We start from the raw sequence: 23,680 nt of genomic DNA, 5'->3' as shown, positions 1-23,680 counted from the left end.
GCAAGATCGTGGTTTCTTTGGAGGAGGTGGGAAATGGAAATGTCTGGGGGTGAGCCTGTATGGTTAGCAATTATTGTCTTTGTTGTCCTGATGACAGTTTCAGAGGACTTTGCCTTGTTATAAGTCATTGAACTGTACCCTTATAATTTTTGTACTTTTCATATGTGCATTATATGTCATAATACAAAACAGTTATAAAAAATGATTAAGCTATACTGGCCACAATCATGAATCTTTCAATGTGGGTATGATGAATTTCTATATATCTCGCTGTATAAAGATTTTTCAACTAAAATAGAGACCAAAGGTGCAGGAACCAAAATCACACAATGGAATTTCATCTGTGCATACCCAGGAATATTTTTAATTTCAATGTTGTCCACTGTTTCCACAAGTCTTCATGACAAGGTAGTCTACTTCTTTTCAACATCTAAGATTTAAACAGGCATTCTTAGAATGTCTGTTTCACACCAGGCCATTGAAGAGGCTGCTATTGAGAAAGGATCTGAATACAACTGCCAGGCTTTTCAGCAGAGAAGGGCACAATCAAGGCAGTTTTTCTCCTATGCTAGTAAGACTGGCACCATATCAGAGTCTCCAGCCCTTAAGTAAGTCCTTGAGAGCACATGCAGTCAAGTTTGTTTGTCACCAGCCTATTTGAAAACTATTGAACCTTAAAAAATGTTTTGCGTATTCATTAGTGATCACTGCTGCAGACGGGACCTTCAGGCAATCTTGAAGATGAATATGTACCTTCTACAGATATTTTTTAGCAAAGTGCACTGTCCATGAAATTGTAAATAAAAACATCTTGGAAACAGCTGTACGTATTTTCTAGGCCCTCCTGGCTATTCTGTTTTACTAAAGGTCTGAACATGATGCATTCACGCTGATTATGTGTTTCTTGGAAAACATCTTTCTTACCTCTGCACATGTATTGCTCGCAGCACATTTCAGAGGTGTTTAGGTGTATGTAGGGGTACCAAGGTTTTTTTTTCTTTAATTTTCTCTGAAATTTTTGGCCCCTCTTAGCGAGAAAGAAGCTTTTGAATAGTGAAGGGTAGCTTATAATTTGGGGGACACTGCATGAGCTTACTTAAGATTTAAGATAAAGTTATTTGTATTTCAATGGTAATGATAATATATTAACAATCAAGTTATATGTTTTTTAACCCAGATGTGAAAGAGAGATTTTGGACAGTGGAAAATCAGAATGGATTATCACAAAGAAGATAATTGTTTCTTATTTGGAAGTCTTAGCAAGTAGAATTTAATATCTTCTATCTGGAATAACACACGTGGAACATAGACTAGAGGAAATGGTTGCTTCTAAGCACTTTAACTTATTTTTCCTTGGGATGATAATATGAAAACAGGTGACTTTAGACACATTTTGGGCAGTTTGTTACTGGATTATAACATTTTACCTTTTGTCATTAGCACTGGGTGAGTTTGCAAGTCTTGTTAGAGAACCATTTATAGCTCATACTTTAAACCAGTCCTTGCCAAATATTTTGGATCATAGGTTTTACTTTGGGTGCTTTTTAAAAACACATCTGTCTGGGTCTCTGCTGAATCTGAATCTCTTTTTTTAAAAAAAAAAAACCCTAGAAAACATTATTTATGTAATGAGTAACCCAAGAGATTCTTATGTCCAAGAACAATGGGGAGATGTGATTTATACATGAAACTTTGGAGTGGGATATTAAGGATATCAAAAGATTATTATTTATTCTTATCTGTATGAAATAGAGATGAGATAGAAAGACATGATTACATACAAAAGCAAAAGCAAGCTTAAAAATTTTATTTTTTTAAGTTATAAATCCACTTAATAATAATTAAAAATATGGGTAGTTTGTTACATAGGAAGGGCCAATAGTGATAAATGACTTTTTATAAGATTTTACAGTTTGTCAAATAAAATCAGATATATTTACCCAGTCAGTTCTCATAAAAACCCTGTGGAATATATGTTACTGTGATCAATCTCAGTTTCTAAATAAGTCTTGGGAGTTCATAGAAGTTAAGCCGCTTAATCCAATATCTCTTGTAAAGTTGAATCTCATTTGATTTTAAAATAATTTACGTTGAAATGACTTTTCTACTTGTGACTCTGCCAGAAGCTAATGTTCTGAATGTCATAGACATCATTTCTACCGAACTCCTTTGCATGGAATGGCCTAGAGGAAACAACATCTTGAAATACAAACCTCCATTCTAAAGTGAAATAACCCCATCATGTTTTTTCCTTTTAAAGCAGGAATTCTTTTTTTTTTTTTTTTTTTTTTTTGAGCTGTCACTTTTATACTGGAATCTGGTAGTGATAATATTCTACCTAAAGTTCTCCAAGAAATTATTTGTTTTTGTCTTGCAGGCAAAGTAAACATTCTTTTCTACCTGTTTATTTAAATTTTAAGGCCAAAGTGTACTTAAATTATCCTGAAGGGTAAAAGTAGCAGCACAACAATCACAGAATATGGTTTATCTTTCTATTAACTGTTCTGCCAGTCAGCATTAAAGTTCATTCCCGGGGCAAAAGCAGGATTGCAATAGAGAAAACAGAAACAATGAAATACTAAGCAGCCATTCTAATAAGAGAAACTCCCTTTAAAAAGGAGTACATAATAAAAATTCACCAAGTATGTAGGGAAATTTATCACTGTGAAGGAGAGAGAACAAAGGCAATAAACAGAACTCAAACCCGAAGAAACAGAGTGGTTACAAAAAGAAAAGAATTTCTTAGTCGGGTGTATTTTGCACAGAGAAATGTAAGCAAATATTGCCACCTAAAACTTAATCAACTACATCATATGGATAATAAAAATTGATCAATCCACATAACAGCAAAATAGATGAACTAAGGAGAGCAGAATGGCTCCTGAAACAGAAGAGTGAATTCACATAAGCAGATTCTTGATCAACGTCATTCCGTTCAGTATTTTATGCTGATGAAGGAAAAGATTCCTGGCAGAGCCACTGTCTGGGTGGAGTTTGCATGTCCTCCATGTGTCTGCATGGTTTTTCTCTAGGTACTCTTGTTTCCTCCCACATCCCAACGGTGGGCACATTAGGTAAATTGGTGTGTCTACATTGCTGCAGTGTGAGTGATTGTGAGTGTGTGTGTAAGTGTGCCCTGCAATGGGATGGCATCCCATCCACAGCTGGTTCCTGCCTTGCACCCTGAGGTCCTAGTAGAGGCTTCATCCACCTGTGATCCTGAACTGGAATAAGGGAGTTGGAAAATAAATGAATGAAGGAAGGAATAAATATAAATTATGAAATAAAAATGTGTTAACTCTATGATCATACAAATACATGACAAAAACAATGCAGTACAAAGACTCTCAGTGAACCCATCATATTCGTTATGTTTTTTTTTGAACTGCATAGTGGTAGGAGGTGCTCCTTACAAGTTTTGCTTTGAAAACATTTATTCTTTGATTTGACCCACTACAACTGTGACTGCTGTCACTGATTCACCAAAAACTGGGTAAATGATGTCTTGTTTTTATTAATCTTTTAAAATGTATGTATAGATCACATTTATTTCAATGTTTAATACTGTAATTGTTTTTGGTCTTTATTCAGAAGTTTGGTGATGTTTTGCAACTAGAAATATACCATAGGATCTTGATTCTGGTTTATATCAATTACCCTATGGTAATATTGGTTTCATTATGCATTGTTTTGCTTAAAGTCAAAATTTTCAAGAACCTATTGACAATTTTCATTGAGGGCTTACTGTCCTAAATAATCAAATATTTTTAGAATGCAGGACAAAAGAAAAAGATGAAAAGTATGAAAGGTAAGATAAAATATAGACAATAGGTCCCATGTTCCAAATTGCATATACTAGAAGACTTAGAGAAGAGTGGAAGACAGGTAATACCTTGTATTAAATAAATAAAATATTAGGCAAACATTTCCTAGAATTGAAAAAGTTAGGTCTTCAAGTTAAATGCACATACCTCTGCAAGCACTCAGCAAGATTTAGAGTAAGCTATCAGAGTACCACCTATCCTAATAAAATTTAGAACACCAAGGACAAAGACAAACCCTAAAATCTTTCAGAGAAAGAGAATTGTTTACTAGGAAATAATGGTAAGGTTGAAATTGGATTTACCTGAACATTTACTAGATTCACCAGATGCAAGAAGATAATAGAAACATACATTTGAAGGTAAGTAACTTTGAACTTGTAATTATCTAATCATTCACTTGGGAGAAAGGAATAGGGTGGTTTTGCACATGAATGATTCAGAAAATGTATCATTTCTTATAGACAGAGGTTGATTTACTCTTGGGTGCCCTCCAGCAAGAAGACAAATATCAACCTAAGAAGAAGAAATAGGATACCCGAAGTAATGACAAGTAATTAAATTATTTAAAATTATTGTAAATTCTAAATAAGTATTAACTGTAATTATTTTTTCTGAAATTGACTACTTATAATAAAAAACATCTAGGTGGTATCAACACGGGATAGTGAATGAAAGCAAAAGCATGTTATAGTTCTTGACTTTTGGAGGGGATATAATATGTACAAAGTTGAATACTAGTCATTGTTAAAAACAGTATCATTACAATTACAAAGAAATTATTTAAAAATTAAAGTTTACTATGATTGGAAGAAGAAAAATAAAATGTATACTTTCAAATTATTAGTAAAAATAAAAGCAACAAAGAAAATTTGATTAATTCAATAAAGGATAAAAAGGGGGAATACATATATTTTAAAATCTGAGAAGGGGAAACAACATGCAAGCCCACAGGAAAAAAGAAATCCATGTAAACATGGATGCAAAACTCTTAAATAAACATTTACAAATAGTATGAAACAGTCCATTGAAATTAAAATATGTCATATGAACATGTAATGTCTACCCCAGAAATGTAACAATGATTTAACAACAACAAAATCTGTCAGTGCCATATACAATATCAACATCTTAAAGCATAAATACAGTCTTTTAAATATAACTTAAATGGCATTCCTTAGCAAATGAGGATTCGAAAGATTGTTATCATCATCTTGATAAAGATTCTTTACAAAGATCTGTAAAAATAAGTATCATGCTAAATAATATTTGAAGTTTTATTGAAAAGAGTAACAAGAAAGAATGACCATTTCTACCAGAAGCCCAGACCAGGCAACAGCAATAACAGCAGCAATGACAATATAAGTGGATGATATGGTTTGGCTGTGTCCCCACCCAAATCTCATCTTGAATTGTAGCTCCCACAATTCCCATGTGTTGTGGAAGGGACCCAGTGAGAAATAATTGAGTCATGGGACTGGGTCTCTCCCAAGCTGTTCTTGTGATAGTGAATAAATCTCAGGAAATCTGATGGGTTTATAAAGAGGAGTAAGATGTGACTTGCTCCTCCTTGCCTTCTACCATCATCGTGAGGCCTCCCCAGCCATGTGGAATTGTGAGTCCATTAAACCTCTTTCCTGCATAAATTACCCAGTCTCAGGTACGTCTTTATTAGAAGCGTGAAAACAGACTAATACAATGGGTAATGTGGGGAAGGCGATTGTCTCATAGACAATCCAAGAGAATCAGCTGACAAGCTATCAGCGTTCATAACCTTATTTGCAATATTGCTAGATAAAATATCAGCATATGAATGTAATTACTTTCCTGTATGCCTATATGTGAATTTTACAAATGAGGAAATATAATATTAAAAGTCTAAATAAAAATCATGCACAGCAACAATAAAAGCAGCAAACTTTGAAGCACCTAAGTAAAAGGTGAACAAATGTCCAAAAAATTTAGGTTTAACATTCTAAAATATATCTAAAATGTTATCTGAGAAATTTTGGAAGAGCTGCATACATTGAAAAATGGAAAATTTTGTGGGTGGGAAAATTTATTATTTTAAATTTTTCAATTATCAGAAAACAAATCTATAATCATGATTTTTTTCCATCAAACTCAAGAAACTAACAAATTTATAAGTTATAATAAATGTCAAAAATATTTAAGACAATATTGGAAAACATAGTCGTAGGAGCTTGCCCTGTTAACATAAAAGCATTAACAAAGAGTAGTTAAATCAGAATTTAACCATTATTAATTAAAAAGATAATAGCTAATAGAAATATAATAAAGAGCCTAGAAGCAACTCTTTTCCTCTTTCTGAATTTGACATACTGTAAAGTGGAAGTTTTAAATCATCAGGGAAAATGGGTTATTCAGTAACTAAGAGAATAAGTTGATAACATTCTATAAAAGTTTAAGATATGATTTTTACTCACACAACTCTGAATTAAAAATAGATTAAATATATTCATGTAAAACTAAATCATAAAATTTTTAGAAAACAATATAAAAGAATGTATATTTGATATTGAACTGGAAGAACACTTTTGAAATAAGTCACATAGCCAGAACTTAAAAGGAATGTTATAGGCCTTTTATAGAAATGCCTATAACACATTGTGAGAAGTGCAGGTGGAATGAAAGATGTTGTTGCTACCATTTTGAAAAATGAAATCTACTACATATGCTATTGAAAGAAAACTAAGATGCCATGCTTATATGCCTCCAAATTCAAGATGTAATGATATCTCAAGTCTTGCATCTTAAGAATCTTGATTTGAGATGTAATTTTTAAATGAATTTAATGCTGAAAAGTTTTAGGGCTTCTCTACCAAATACTTCTAGCTTATTAACAAATGTTGTAAGGCAAAGAAAATTTAAATAATTTGTCTAAGTCATTAAGATATTTATACTCTTAACTTCAGTAGAGTTATCTTCCAATTATGTACCCTATTAAAATGCTTAGATTTCTATTATTTCTCATCTTTCATGTATCTGTGATAATAACCAAGTGATCAGTAGTATTTCCACTCTTTCTGAGAAGTTTTAGAAATGCAGGTGATGCCTTCCTTCCTTGTCGTAAACTAATTTTATATAGCCCTGTGTGAAAGTTACAGGAATCTTTAAATATTACAGTAAGCATGAGGCTCAAGCACGACCTCAGGTGTTGAGCTGACATATTCAGTTATAGTAACAAGGCCATGTAAGACAAAAACATAATTACTCCAAATTTGTTTTCAGACATTTATTGACCTTAAGAATTCAGGGTCTATTATACTCCCCTCATCCAAAACTAATCACTGACACTTCATAACTTGAATACTGACAAATTTTCATTCAGTTGCTGTCAAAGGTTGAATAATTATATTTAAGGCACTTTCTTCAGGAATGTTTCATTTATTTTGGAGTGCAATATTGAAGTCTAATTTTGAAGATGTTCACTTGTCAACATAATATTTTTAAAGTTCTCAGCAATTACTTCTGAGGGATAGTTAAGGATAGCATGATAGGCTATTTAATATTTCCCAGGACTAGATATCCACTGAGGAATGGGGAGACTTCTTGAAATATGTTGATTTACCATAGCTTATCAACCAACCTTGATGGGTCTTTAAAAAGCTAAGTCTGCAGTTAAGGACTCAGCAAGAGGGTATTAGCCCCTACCAATTTTCACAGCTTTACAGGGAACAAAATATTCCAAAAGTCATCTCAGAAGAGGAGCAGAGATAAAGTAAATAGTCCTTACATGTATGAAAGATAGTTTTACATTTTTGCATCTGAACTGCGTAAAATTATATCTGCAGGCATATAGTGTACCAGTAATAAATTGTCTTGACAAGCAGTTGTTTATTATAAATTTTTAAACTTTTTATTCAGATGCCTTTGATTTCATTAAACATTAAAATAGGATTCACAGCTGAAGATGAATAATCCAGTATGAGTCTTATGTATGTAAAATAAATTTAGTGTTTTTACGTTCCTATTAGCATATTCTAAGTTGCCTCAGGAGAGTGCTTGCTTGGCAGTGAGCTGAGCTGACTGTAACTTGATATTCAGATAATGTTGGGGGATATGTCAGAGTCCAGCATGGAACTATTCAAAGACCATGGGTGCAGGGAGATATTTCTTCCTTAAAGTTTGAAGGCTTTCTGGCAGCTCAGGATTTTCCAATGTGACCCCTGTGGATGCCCCTAGATATGTGGAGATGTATGAACCCCATGGCTTCTCTCATGGATAGTGCTTCTTATTTTCAATATTCATCATTTTGTTTCTGTTATTGCCTTCTTCCACAACTACCTCAAGGGAACATCATTTATTCTCAGGTTGGTAGATTATTTTATCTTATATTCTCTCCCTATACTCATCTAGTTGTGTAGCTGATTTTGTAGGCTGATTAATCCCAGATTTACATCTCTAGTCTCAATCTCTTCCCCGAGCTCTAGCTGCTTTTTAAATATTTGTCAGTATCTACATCAACATCCAGAATTCATCATGTCTAAATCCAAACTCTTGATCCTCCATACTCTTACTTCTCTCATCTCTGTCAGTCAATAGTGTATCACCATTCAGTTTCAAACCCAGGAGTTATCTTTAAATCTTCTCTTCACCTTCCACAATTAATATTCCACAAAATCCTCTTGGCCTCACTGTCAAAATATATGATGTAATTTATCAAGTAATACATTCAACTAATATGTTAAAGGATCAAATAACATGCCCAGATTATAGCTAATAAGTTGTAGAACTTCTTTTGGATAATATCTACTGTGGTCTAGTTTATGTGCTTTCTTGCTCCATTTCTGCTGTAGTCTATTCCCCACGTAACAACCCCACGTAACCTTTAAAATGTAAATCATGAAACTGCTATTTTGTGAAGATGGAGTACATGTATTTTTTTTATTACTCTCACTAAGTACAACAAAAAACCCCTGAATATTGTACATAAAACAAATATAAAAAGTCTCTGAAAGGTGCAGAGAGAAAGGTAGATGGCTAGGGACTTCATGACCCAAGGAATGGCACAGCAATGAGTTCCTGGATTGCGTTTTGCTTGGAATATCCTAGACTTGAAGCTGAAAAAGCTGGTAACCTAGAAATGCCAACAGGAGCAGACAACAAAATAAAACAAGACAAAACAGAACAGAACAAAACCAACAAATGTCGTTTCTGTTTAGCCAAAAGAGCAGGAAAGGGGCAGCCTAGCAAGGCAGAAAACTTTTGGACAATAACCACTTTGCTTCAGGCACAAATCACAGAAAAATTTCCTACCCATTCCAGCAAAGACCAAGAAGGAGACTAAACATCTTGGCCAGGCACTAATGAACCCCCACCCTGACAAGGTGTTGACAGAAAAGCCAAGTAGGAACGAGGACTTTCATTCCTGCAGGGTGTCGGGGTGTCAGAGGTGACCAAGTGGAGAGTCTGAACTTCCACCACTACCCAGCAGTAATAAAGTGCTTCTCTTCTTCCCTTCTAGGGTGGTATCAGAGGAGGTCTAGTAGAGTCAGGCCTCAAACCACCACCCACTGTTAAGAGGGCCATCTCCTTGCAGAGTTAGTGGAAGCTAGGCTACGAGCAATAGCAGGCACTTCTACCTTTTCCAGCAAGGGAGTTATCAGTGGAGGCCTATTGGAGGGATGGAACTCCAACCCTGCTCGAAAGTAACAAGGAATCCCACCTCAGGTACACATAAAGGCTTGGTGGAGAACCTGGGCATCTTCTTGTACTGGGCAGTAACAAGTCAGTGCCATTCCTTCCCCCACTTGAGTGGTGTCAGAAAAGCCAACTAAAGCAGAAGGTTTAATTAAGATACAGAGTTTTATGATACAATACCCATAATGTTCAGGTTTCAATAAAAAGTCATACATTATACAAAAAATAAGGAAGATCTCAAACGGAATGAAAAAAGGCAGTCAATAGATGCCAACATCAAACAGAGGTGTCATAATTAACTGAAAAAGATTTTAAAGCAGCCATAATAAATATACTTCAATGAACACTAACAGGCTCAAAAAAAGAAAAGTCTCAGCAAAGAAATAGAATATATAAAGAGAACCAAATGAAAATTCTAGAAGTTAAAAATACAATAACCAAAAATTTAAAAAACTCAATGAATTTGCTCCACAGCAGAATGGTGGGAAAGAGAAAAGAATCAGTGAACTCGAAAATAGAACAATGGAAATTACCCAATTTAAAAAAAAAGTTGAGAAAATAGACTAAAAAATGAACAAAGTCTTAGGGACCTGTGTTACTATTTCACTATTTATGTTATCAGATTCCTAGAAGGATACACTATTTATGTTATCAGAGTCCTAGAAAGGAGAAGAAAGTGTATGGAGTTGAAGAAGTATTCAAAGAAATAATGACTGAAAAACTTGCCAAATTTGGCAAAATACATAAACCTATAGATTCAAGAAGCTGAACAAAACCCAGACAAGTTAAATAAAAAAAAATCTATACTGACATACATAGTGGTTAACATTATAGATAAAGAAAAATTCCTTAAAGGAGAGAGAGAGAGAGAAAGGGAGAGAGAGAAAGACAGAGAGAGATGTGACACTACCTGAAGTGGAAAAACAATATGAGTGACAATGGATTAGTCATCATAAATTATGAAGACCAGAAGAAAGTGGCACAATATTTTTGAATTGCTGAAATAAAAAGAACAGAACTGTCATCCCAGAATCCTTTATCTAGTGAAATTATTTTTTAGAAATGAAAGGGGAAATCATGTAATATCAGATGATCCAAAGCTAAGAGAATTTGTCAACCGCTCAGAATTTGTCCTAAAAGAATAGCTAAAGGAAGTTCATTAAACGCAAGAATAACAATAGAAGAAAGAATCTTAGGAAATGAGGAAAGAACAAATACATAGTAAGCAAAAACATGGACAAGTACAATATATTTTCTTTATCTTCTTGAGTTTTCTAAATTATGTTTGATGGTTGAAGCAAAAGTATAAAACCACTTGATATGGTTCTAAATGTAAATAGAGGAAATATTTAGGTTGATTCGATTATAAATTGGGGGAGGTAAAGGAACACCACAGGAAATAAGATTTTTAAATTTTACTCAAACTGGCAAAATGTCAATGCAAGTAGAATGTGGTGTAATCTATAAATAATGAAAAATCTACAGGAACCGCTACAAGGTTATATACACAAAGTGACACACAAAAAGCACTATAGAAAAATAAAAATGAAGTTCTAAGAAGTTCAAATAATCCATAAAGAAACAGGGAAACAAAAACACGTAAAGGAAAACAAAGAGAATGACCCTCCCCACACCCAAAAAATCTAAAATGGCAGATTTAGGCCCTAAAATGTAAAAATTATATTAAATAAAAATGATTTCAGTTAAAAGACAGCAATTGGCAGAATAAATTAAAAACTATAACCTAATTTTATATCTATATTTATTTTATATATAATGATGTAGGTAAATTAAAATTAAAAAATGGGAGAGTATCACACAGGTATTAATCCAGAGAAAGCTGAATTGATCAAAGAAAATTGCCAGAAACAGAGAAGAATGTTTTATAATGATATATAGTATAAACACTCAAATATGTCACTCTATCAAGAATATGTGATCCTAATGCTTATGCACTGAACAAGTTGCAAAATAAGTGATGCAGGAACTTACAGAACTGAATTAGAAAGAAAATATTAAGTCTTTTGCCATTAAATATAATGGTAGCTATACTGTTTTGTCAATTCTTATCAAGTTGAAGAAATTTCTTCCATTCTATTTTATGAGAGTTTTTATCATAATGGTGTGTTAATTTTTTCCAAATGTGTTTCTGAATCAGGAAAAACCGCGGAGGTCAGCTTTCACCACTCTTACTCAATATAGTGATGGAAGTTCTATGTAGTGCACTACGGCAGGAAAAGGAAATTAAAATCATACAGCTGAGAAAGGGAGAAATAAAACTGTCCTTATTTACAGATAACATGATTGTTTATGTAGAAAATCCCAATAAATCTACCCAAAAACTCCTGTAACTAATAAATGAGTTCAGCAAAGTTGCAGGATACAAGATAAGCATATACAATTAATTGTGTTGCTATGTACTAGTAATGAACACATGGACACCAAAATTCAAAATACAATACCATATAAAAACACTCAGAGATAAAAAAGAAATACTTAGGTGTAAATGTAATAAAACATGTATAGGACTTGCATGCTGAAAGCTATAAAACACTGATGAAAGATCAAATGAGTTCTAAACAATGGAGAGATATGCTATGCGGATTAGAACACTCAATATAGTAGAGGTGTTAATTTTCCTCAAATTGATATGTAGATTTAATGCATTCCCAATAAAAATCCCACTATGGTTTTGTAGATATAGACAAGATTACTCTAAAATTCATAAGAAAAGACATGGACCCTAAAGTATTGAAAACAATTTTGAAAAAGAAGCATAAAGTGAGAGAAAACCCATCTAGTCAATTTCATGATGTATTATACAACTTTTTACATAGCTATAGTAATCACGATTGCATAGGACTGGTGGAGAAATAGACACATAGCTCAGTGGAATACAATAGAAAACTCAGAAATGGGCCCACAAATGTATGCGCAACTGATTTTTGACAAAAGTGAAAACAAATTCAATAAAGGAGGCATAGCTTTTTCAACAAATGGTACTGGAGAATTTGTATTGACATAAACAGAAGAATTTTGATCTGTGTCTCATATCTTATATAAAAATTAATTGGAAATGAATCACAGAATTAAATGTAAGATATAAAACTATAACACTTTTAGAAAAGATACAGGAGAAAATCTTTAAGATCTAGGACAAGAAAGAGTTCTTAGAATATAAGCGCCATCTACAAAAATAATATTTGATGAATTAAACCTCATCAAAATTAAAAAGTTTTTCTCTGCAAAATCCTTATGGAGAAGACAAAAAGATAAGCTGTAACAGGGAGAAAATAATTACAAAAAATATATTCATAAAACACTGGTACATAAAATATATAAAGAATTCCCAGAACTTAATTGTAAAACCAAAATTCACTTAGATGATGAGTAAACATTTTGCTGAAGAAAATATACAGTTATGAATAAACATTTTGCTGAAGAAAATATACAGTTGCAAATAAGCACATAGAAAGATTTTTGTTATTACTCATTAGGAAAATGCAAATTAAAATCACAATGAGAAACTTGCCACTACACACCTGTCAGAATGGCTAAAATAAAAACAGAAATGACAAAGACTATAGGCAAGAAAATGGAGAAACTATATCACTCATACATTGCTGGTGGGAATGTAAAATGGTACAGCTACTCTGGAATTCAGTATGGGAGTTTCTTTAAAAACTAAGCATGCAACTACCACACAACGCAGGAATTGCACTCCTGGGCATTTATCCTAAAGAAATGAAAACTGAGGTACACACAAAAATCTGTACATGAATGTTTAGAGCAGTTTTATTTCTAATAGCCAAAACCATATATCCTACAGTAAGTGAATGGTTAAACAGGTACCTGTTTACCATTCATGTAAATGAATGGTTAGCAGGTACCATGGAATAGTGTCTGGCAATAAAAAGAAGCAAACTAGTCATACATTCAACCACATCTATGAATCTCCAGAGAACTTTGTTAAATGAAAAACACCAATCCCAGAAGTTTACATCCTATGTGATTCCATTTCTGTAACGTTCTGGAAATGATAAAATTGTAAAAATGGAGGACAGATTAATGTTGCTGGGTTATAAGGAGAGGGTGGGGATGGCTATATAGAGACAGCATGAGGGACCCTTGTTGTGATGGAATATTCTGTATTTTGACAATATCAGTGTCCATGTCCTGACTGTGATATTATGCTACAGTTTCACAATACGTTGGGTAAATGGTACATGGGCGCTCTCTATATTATTTCTTACAACTAATGCAAATCCACAATTATGTCAAATAAAAAGTCTAATTTAAGAGCAGCAAGCTGTAAATCATATTCCTCCCCTGCTAAGAGTCCTCCAATCGGTTTCTCATAATTCTTAGGATAAAATCCAGACAGTCTCAAAAGATACAGCTCCTGCTTACCTCTCTACATTCTCTTCCTCTAAAATATACCAAGCTGCCCTTAGGGCCGTTGTACTTGCTGTTCATTCCCACTGCCTAACATTTTCTGTATTCCACATGTTCAACTTCCTCACTCACCCATCACCCTATTTAAAGGACTCTTTCCCATCCTCACCAGAGTTCTTTTTGTCTCTTTCCCTCCTCCTCCACTTTCTACTCTTTCTCCTGCTTCTCCTCCTGCTCCCTTCCTCTCTCACTCTTTCCCTTTTTCTCTCCATCTTCCTCCGCTACATACTGTCTATAATTGATCAAAGTTAGTTAAGTTCTCAAATAATTTTATTTCCAACCAAGTAAATACTTGCTTCCAACCGAGTAAATAAAATATTATAAAAAATGCTAAGCGCTGGGCGCGGTGGCTTACGCCTGTAATCCCAGCACTTCGGGAGGCCGAGGCGGGTGGATCACAAAGTCAGGAGATCGAGACCATCCTGGTTAACATGGTGAAACCCCTTCTCTACTAAAAATACAAAAAAAATTAGCCGGGCGTGGTGTCGGGCACCTGTAGTCCCAGCTACTGGGGAGGCTGAGGCAGGAGAATGGCGTGAACCCGGGAGGCGAAGCTTGCAGTGAGCTGAGATCGCGCCACTGCACTCCAGCCTGGGCGACAGAGCAAGACCACGTCTCAAAAAAAAAAAAAAAAAAAAAAAAAAAGCTAAGGTCCTTTTTGACCATGAAATTAAATGCCTTTTCCCTACCTCTTTGTTAGATGTGTTTATTGTCAGATGTTTTTCTACGGATTTGTATACACATGTGTTCTCCATATACATTATATAGTGTTGTATTTTTTCCTTTATTGTTTGTGGGTAGATGCTCCCAAATGCTATAAGAAAATCTATCCGTGAGAGTATCTACATATATAATTAGTATTTTGTAGATTAAATGTCTTACATTTTATTTAGCAATGTTATTTATTGTATTGAAGAACTGCCATGTTCTCCGATTTTTTTTTTTTTTTGCTGTTGTTTTTGTTTAAAACAATAATGAACCAAGCATCTTTGTATATGCCTTTTTGGTATATTTGTATGATTTATTTTAATTTCCCATGTAGTGCAATGACTGGTAATGTGAATCTTAATTTTCAGATGCATAAATTTTTCTATTTTTATTGATTTCTAATTTTTAAAATATAGTCAATGAATAAATACTGCAAAATACAAATGTTTGAAATGAAATTGTCTTTACAACCTGGCACAACAATTTTTTTTGTAAATGTACTAAAAAAGAATACGCTATCTTTTGTGCAGCATTGTGTGTGCGTGTGTGTGTGTATGTGTGTATGCATGCAGGTTTGTTTGCATGTGTTAAATCAGACTTCTTAAATATGCTATTTAAATCCTCTATACTAATTTTATTTTCTATTTTATCTTGTAACTTCAATCAGAGATGTGTTATATCCTCCTACTGTGAAATTTGGACTTATCTATTTCTCTAGGGGAATATCAGTTTTCCTTTAAAGTTCTGAACTTATGCTGTTAGATGTGTAAAACTTATGATATTTATATTTTCTTATTGGATTGTTGATTTGTAAATATGTCAACCTACTTAAAGCTGTTTGCTTTGAATTCTTTTTTGTGCTACTGCCAACCCAGCTTTATTTTGTTAGCATTGGCCTTTATTTTCAACTTTCTTGTGTCATTTTGATAAATGTGTGGACCTTAAAATAGAGTGTGTTTGATTTGTTTTAACAAATCTTAAAATGTTTCCTAAAAGATGAGCTAAGCACATTAATATTTACTGTGTCCACTGAAATCTTGAAATCTTGCTTTGTGTGTTTTTTATTCACCATGTTATCTCATTGTTTCTTTTGTCTTCCTTCCTTGGTTTTGTTAGATGCATCATTTACCTTTTTCTATTTTTGTGTTTTCTAAATTGAAAATGATGCTTGTATTTCTATTATTGTTTCCTTTTTCACTTTAATATAAATGTTCAAATTTATACTTTTTAAAACAAAGATTAAAATTATTAAGCCATCTGTCTACCTTAAAAGACATAGGGCGGGTGTGTTGCCTCACGCCTGTAATCCCAGCATTTTGGGAGGCTAAGGCAGATGGATCACCTGAGGTTGGCAGTTCGAGACCAGCCTGACCAATATGATGAAACCCCGTCTCTACTAAAAATACAACGTTAGCTGGGTGCAGTGGCGCATGCCTATAATCCCAGCTACTCGGGAGGCTGAGGCAGTAGAACCGCTTGAACCCGGGAGGCAGAGGTTGCAGTGAGCAGAGATCACGCCATTGCACTCCTGCCTAGGCAACAAGAGCAAAATTCAGTCTCCAAAAAAAAAAAAAGAAAAGACATCAACTGTGTTTGTATTATCTAATTTCACTCTGTGCCCCCTCCCACCTTGGCCAACTCTCATCTTCCCCTACATAATGTGCAAACATATAAACGTAGAATTAATTCATGGACAGAATTTGTATATTGATAATATCTTTAAATTGGTTTTCTATTGTATGTGTATTTTAATAATCAATACCTATTAAAACTTTCCAATAATATTGAGTGAATAACTTAGCATTACTTCCTGCATTTTATTACCTCCTCCTGGCTTCATTTCACTACTTGCTGAGGCATCTTCTTCAGTAATTCTTTTGTATACATTTCTCCTGGGCAAACATTGTGAGTCCTCATAGATCTAAAATGTCCTTATGTTAGTTTCGCTCTTGAATAATTGTTTGTCTTTTTATAGAATTCGGCGTATGAAGTGACTTGGAGACTGGTCTTTGGGCCCAAGCACGACTTTTAAGTTTCAGAGATCACCAGCCAGTGGGTTCTGACTACTCTCTAATGTACGCTCTCACACAGATTTTTTCCACCTAAGGCAGATGCAGGTGTCTAAGGTGTGTGTGTGTGTGTGTGTGTGTGTGTGTGTGTGTAGGCAATGGATGCCTATTGTTCCTGGCTGATTGAACATTGAATACACAGGAAGTGTTCAGTGCTGCTGCAGAGGAAGAGTGGGAAGTGCAGAGCTGTTCAACCATCAACCTAATGATGTCTCACACTTTACTTTCCCATCTGCTTTCCATTAGAGGATAATGATGTTGACTGTGCAGATGTAAGATGCCTTTCTTATTTTGCAATAGTGGACATGTAATTGAACTGCATACTCCCTCATCTGATCACGTTTAACACAAGAAATTCAACATGAACACTTGAAAACAGGGCGTCATCAGTGGCTATATATTACCACTCCCTAATGGGACTTGAACCTCTTTAGATAAGGATGTAATGCTCTAAACTAATTCATTATCTTTGTGTCTTATACTCCCTTAGAATTTTTTCCTTCCGACTATGAATTCATTGTTATTTGATGCCACTTTGCACCATGTTCATCTTCTTACTGAGCTCCACTGCCTTCTTTTGTCTTAAGTTTGCAGGAGTGATGGAAGGACAAGACTCTATAAAAAGATGATATTGGTGGAAATTATCAGGGGAAGTGTGGGGAACATAATTATTACTAATGTAAGGCGATTGGTAACAAATTTTAATTTGATTGCTCATTCATTTAGTTAGTATTTATTGAAGATTTCTTATTGTCATACCCAGTTCTGTGTGCTGGGGGTAAAGTAGTGGACAGACAGTAAAGATGAATGCAGCTTCAGAGTTTGTACTCTATTGACAGAGATCCTAGTTTGAGTCCAACATTTATATTTATGATATTCCATCAAATCACATAGTTGCATCTGAATTCAGATTTATTTAGGGTATATTTATTTTTCTTTGACCTTTTGAACTCATTTTCCTTTTGATCTTCTATTGCTATGTAGTGTGGGGAAATGCTATGAGTTTCTGAAAAATAAATGCTTCATTAAAAATAATGGACTCAGCCGGGCGCGGTGGCTCAAGCCTGTAATCCCAGCACTTTGGGAGGCTGAGACGGGCGGATCACAAGGTCAGGAGATCGAGACCATTCTGGCTAACACGGTGAAACCCCGTCTCTACTAAAAAACACAAAAAACTAGCCGGGCGAGGTGGCGGGCGCCTGTGGTCCCAGCTACTCCGGAGGCTGAGGCAGGAGAATGGCGTAAACCCGGGAGGCGGAGCTTGCAGTGAGCTGAGATCCGGCCACTGCACTCCAGCCTGGGCGACAGAGCCAGACTGAGTCTCAAAAAAAAAAAAAAAAAAAATAATGGACTCATTCTTCACATTGCAGTCAAAATTATCTATTAAAAACATAAGTTTGATTGTATATTATTCAATATATTTCAATTTGTCATTGTTTTTAGGATAAAAGTAAAACGTTTGATACGGCCTCTTGGCCTGGCATGTCTTCCTGCTTCTCCCTCTACCTTATATCATACTATTATCCCCTCACTCTTGGTTCTGCTCATTCTGCTGTTCTCTCAGTTTTCAAACTTGCAATACTTCAATCCAATCTGGGCCCTGTCAGCTCAGCCGCAATAGTCCTCTTTCTCCTCATTGCAACTTCAAGCCCCCTGCCCTAATATCCTGCTCATCCTTCAAAATCAGCTTATGTGTCTATTCTCTAGGAATCATTATCTGAGGCCCTACTTAATCAAATCTATTAATAGTTCTCCTTGTAGCCTGTTCTGTTTCATATTGCTTATCATGTTTGAAATGAATAATTAGTCATTTATCATTTGTTTCTGTAGACCATAAGTTTCATGAGGACAGGAACTATTCTTTTTCATGATCATTATTTTATTCTCAGAAGTTAGCAGAGGTTGACCTGGGGCAGTGGCTCACGCCTGTAATCTCAGCGCTCTGGGAGGTCAAGGTGGGTGGATTACTTGAGCTCAGGAGTTTGAGACCAGCCTGGGCAACATGGAGAAACCCTGTCTCTACAAAAAATATAAAAATTAGCCGGGATCCCTGCTACTTGGGAAGCTGAGGTGGGAGGATTACTTGAACCCAGGAGGTTGAGACTGCATTGAGCCATGATGAGTCACTGCATTCCAACCTGGGTGATAGATTGAGACCCTGTATCAGGGAAAAAAAAAAAAAAGAACTTAGCATATGTCACAATATATTACAATACATTAAAGATACTCAGAAAATATTTTTAGACAAAGTAATTAATCCAATTTTTCAGCAAACCTGGTATATGCAAAACACTATTTCTGTGTATTAAAGTAGCATATTAAAGCTTCCATAGTCCAAAATGGACTCAGTCATATTTTCTCTTGAATGGAAAAATTAGAGAAGTCTAACTTCAGAAAAATGATGAAATGCACATTAAAGAATGCTCTTGTGTGAAAAATGAAATGAGATTCTGAGGAGGAGAAGTTCTTTGGTATTTCTTGAGTTTTCCAATATTGACTTGCCCAAACTGAACCTCCGTGTAAACCAAGGATCCCTTGATAAAATGATCACTCAGCCTTTGTTCCTTTCATTTTGTTTTACTTTCAAAAAGCCCTCTGGATATTCTATCAAAACTACAAAGTGGAAATTGGTTAGCTTCATTTAACACCATATTGTGCAGCAAAGGCCTCACATCAAGGCACTTGTCATTTTACATTCTTCTTATTTTAATAGTTTTTCCAACTTCAAAATCTTAGAGTTGTAGATAGCCAAAGGCTTCCATCCTAAATCCCTCAAGACCGAATTCTTTGATTATATTAAAATCCTGGTGTTCTAGCAGCCATAGGAATGTAAACTTTTCTCTGATTCTTCATCCCAAGACTCTGATGAAATCACACTGATGAAATCAGGAGGGCCTTTGGCAACATACACTGACTCTCTGGGTCTTTAGCAATGGCGGAATTTCTTTGCCTTGGCTGGCACTATCTTATGTGCTAGTTGTAATTTGAAATGTAAATGGCAATAAACGTTTTCCAATTTTCACTGAAATTTCAAAAGAATAAGACAGGAAACCATAAAGTAATTTCCTCACAGGAAAAATGTTATAAAAGAACAAATTATTATTGCTTTGATCTGTTTTGTTTATGAATATGGAAGCCTGTGGGTGGAGTTTGAAGTTTTCATATCTAGTTAAAGAAGCTATAAACTTTACAGGTGGGATTTGTTATAGATTTTGGAACAAAATATGCACATTTTAGTGTATGCCACAGGTATTACACCAAGAAGCTTTTCCTCTTGTTTTATTGATAAAATCTCCTTCTTTGATGTGTGACAGATTTTCTACTATAAACATGTCTGTTTTTTTGAATTGTTAGTCCAGAAATGCAGCATTAGGTATTTTGATGACCAACATAATAGTATTTCCTATCAACAACTCTAAATATTTTTCTTTTTAATTTATAAAATACTATTCTATGTTGCCTTCATTTAGAGTTTTATAGGGAATGTATTATCTGCTGGATATTTGCCATAATATTTTATAAAACTTATGCTCTGTGTATCCTAACTAAATTGAGGTTTGAAGTAATTCGTGTACAATCAGCTAGGTCAGAAACCTTTTCATTTTAATGCTGACGTGGAAGGGTCATGTCAAGAATTACTTAATGACCTCACAGAACTGGAAAAAGAGGTCAGTAATTGTATTTACATTGTAAGATCTATGTACTTCTTTGTTTATTAAATTGACCTCTAACTCAAGTCAGGAGATTATTTATGTCCTGTTATAGCTTGCAGACAGTGTATCTTGCTATCAGTGTTTCTTTAGCTGGATTAGCATTTCAGTGTTGTCTATTTTTAGTTTTGTGATACGGCAATTGGAGCTTTGTGTAATTTCATTTGTCAAAACTTGACCATTTCTTTAATTTGTTACTGGGCAGTTCATCAGGCAATTTTGTAAAGCATTATTATGAAAAGAGTTCTAGCCCTGCGGAAACTCTCCTGAAGCCAAATTCCATTTAGGAGTAGGACTGTTATACATTTAACCATGTAATGGAAAACATCTTTGCATGGGGAGTTTCTTGTGTAATAATAACAGAACTAAAAGAAGTGAAAATTGAATAATTACCCTTTACCAAGTAACTGCCATGGGCCAAGCCCTGTAATGGGGTGGAAGTGGTGTGATTTCTGTTTTTTTTGTTTTTGAGACAGAGTCTCGCTCTGTCGCCCAGGCTGGAGTGCAGTGGCGTGATCTGCAACCTCCACCTCCTGGGTTCAAGCGATTCTCCTGCCTCAACCTCCTGAGTAGCTGGGACTACAGGCGCGTGTCACCACACCCAGCTAATTTTTGTATTTTTAGTAGAGACAGGGTTTCACCACGTTGGCCAGAATGGTCTCGATCTCTTGACCTCATGATCCACCTGCCTCCACCTCCCAAAGTGCTGGGATTACAGGCGTGAGCCACTGCGCCCGGCCGGAAGTGGTATGATCTCTAATCCTCACAACAACAGTAAAACGTAGCTGTGATATTCAAACAGTCTCCATTTTACATACGAAACACAGAAACAGGCACAAATTTCTTTTTTTTTTCTTTTCTTTCTCACGTACTCTTTTTAAAATTATTATTATACTTTAAGTTCTAGGGTACATGTGCACAACATGCAGGTTTGTTACATATGTATACATGTGCCATGTTGGTGTGTTGTACCCATTAACTCATCATTTACATTAGGTATGTCTCCTAATGCTATCCCTCCCCTCTCCCCTCCCCACAATAGGACCCGGTGTGTGATGTTCTCCTTCCTGTGTCCAGGTGATCTCATTGTTCAATTCCCACCTATGAGTGAGAACATACGGTATTTGGTTTTCTGTTCTTGCAGTAGTTTGCTGAGAATGATGGTTTCCAGAGGCACAGATTTCTTAAGTAACTTAGCTATAGTCACCTAGCTAGAAGATGGAAAAGCCTAACATTGAAGCTGATGGGCCCATGACATACATCTTCTTTGATCTCTTTGTGCCTTAAATTTTATGGCATTTATTTTTGCTATGGTAGTGTGTTTCTCCACTCATCAATTATTGTTTTGATTTATTTTATTATGTAGCCCAAATGTGGACCCTTTCTTAGATGTCAAGTTAAAAAATTTTGCTCCTTGGAAATATATTAAGAACTTTGTTAAGTTATAATCAAAAGTATTTTTATCATCTTTCATATTAAAAGACAATCACATCCTTTATTATAAACTTTTAAAAGTCTGTTTCCAGATCAGCAAATGTGAATTTCAGACAAATGTGCCATGGAAGGCATACTAATAGCCCCCCAAACATGTTTATATCTAATCCCTGGTACCAGTGAATATGCTAGGTTACTTGGGAAAAGAGACTTTACAGCTGTTGTTAAATCAATGACCTTTAGATGGGAAGATTATCTATGGGTGGGCCTAATGTAAACACAAGAATCCTTACAAAAAGAAAATACCAGCACAAGAGGGGGTCACAGTCAGAGAGGGATTCAGTGATGCTACTCTGATGCCTTTGAAAATGGGGGAAGGACCCAGGAGCCAAGGAATGCAGGCAGCCTCTAGAAACGAAAAAATAAAAAGAAAATGATTCTCTTCCAGAGCCCCCAAAAGGAATGCAGCCCTGCCAACACCTTGATTTTATACCTAGTAAGCCCTGTATCAAACTTCTGACTTCTGGAAAGGTAAAATAACACATTTGTATTGTTTTGGGTAATATGTTATAGTAATATAAGAAACGAATACAAATGCAATTGATTGAATTTTAATTCTAGATGTGGAATCAGTCTTCAATTTGAGCCTTTTCTGCTCAATGGAAGCCCAGAAATTCTACGTGGAAGATTCTTAAGGACAGCAATGCGACTGAAATGGGGTGCTGGGAGAGTATACTGAGTTGCCTTCATATAGCAAATCGCTTTTCTTTTTTTAATTAAAATGAATCCACTGTTTCTTCCCCTTATTTATTTATTTACTTACTTACTCACTCACTTACTTACTTACTTACTTATTTTTGCTTTGATTTTACCTTACTAGCTTCTTGATTTGGGGGACAGTAAAATCATACCTAAGTTTCTTCCTGCCTAAAGGGTGTCGTGAGTATATAATTTGGTAATGTATGAACTCCTGGTAGAGTAGTTAGTATACAGTAGGCTGCCCAAAACTGATAGTGATTCTAAAAGTATGTCATATTCTTTTAAAATTCTAGAAGTATGTCATACCTGACTCCAGGATTGTTGTGGGTATATAGAGAGGTAGTCAGTCATAAAGCATGATGTGAACTCTGAAGTACTGTGCCTGTTTTAGTTTCCTTATTACATTATCAATAAACTGGATGCAAAATATCGAAATACACATCCATGGAGCAAATGACACTTATTTTAGTGATCAAATGGTCACTGTTAATGATTCGCTTCTTCCTCACCAATCTTGTCCCTGAACATCTAGGCCTAGAAAGGTTTCCTTTGACCATCTTGCTGGGCTCTTCTGCTGGGGTCCTAGGCCCTGCTTCCTTGTGATCTGGGAAACCAGTCCAGAGACTGTTTTGTCAGGTGCAATCCTAGCTGGTTGATTTCCAAATCTCTAAAGTTAAAAAAAAAAAAAAAAAAAAAAAAAAGCTTCCTCTAACTCAGTCTCAATTGCGACTCATTTTTATGCTGCTCAATAGAAAGGACAACAACTACCATTCTATTTACTACCTCCATGAGATCGATTGTTTTTTAGCTCCCACATATGAATGAGAACATGTGATATTTGTCTTTCCATGCCTGACAGTTCACCTAACATCATGTCCTCCGGTTCTATCCATGTTGCTGCAAATGCCAGGATTACATTCTTTTTTATGGCTGAATAATATTTTGTTGTGTATGCGTACCACATTTTCTCTATCCATTCATCCATTGATGGACACTTTGGGATTGGTTAATGAGTACAAAAATACAATTAGATACGAAGAATAAGATCTAGTCTTTGGTA

At 35.0% G+C, this 23,680-nt stretch overlaps 1 long non-coding RNA gene across 1 annotated transcript; it reads left to right on the top strand.

The window, feature by feature from the left end:
* Window positions 1-5,434: 5,434 nt before the first annotated feature.
* Window positions 5,435-22,656, top strand: LOC103881566. Its single transcript, XR_002520255.1, has 2 exons — window positions 5,435-9,515; window positions 22,310-22,656. It is a non-coding gene; the product is annotated as an uncharacterized LOC103881566 (long non-coding RNA).
* The last annotated feature ends 1,024 nt before the right edge of the window (window positions 22,657-23,680 follow it).

Source organism: Papio anubis, chromosome 2 (assembly GCF_008728515.1).
Source record: "Papio anubis isolate 15944 chromosome 2, Panubis1.0, whole genome shotgun sequence".
NCBI lineage: Eukaryota > Metazoa > Chordata > Mammalia > Primates > Cercopithecidae > Papio > Papio anubis.
The sequence above is the reverse complement of the archived record's forward strand: the minus strand, read 5'-3'. Positions and strand labels throughout refer to the sequence as shown.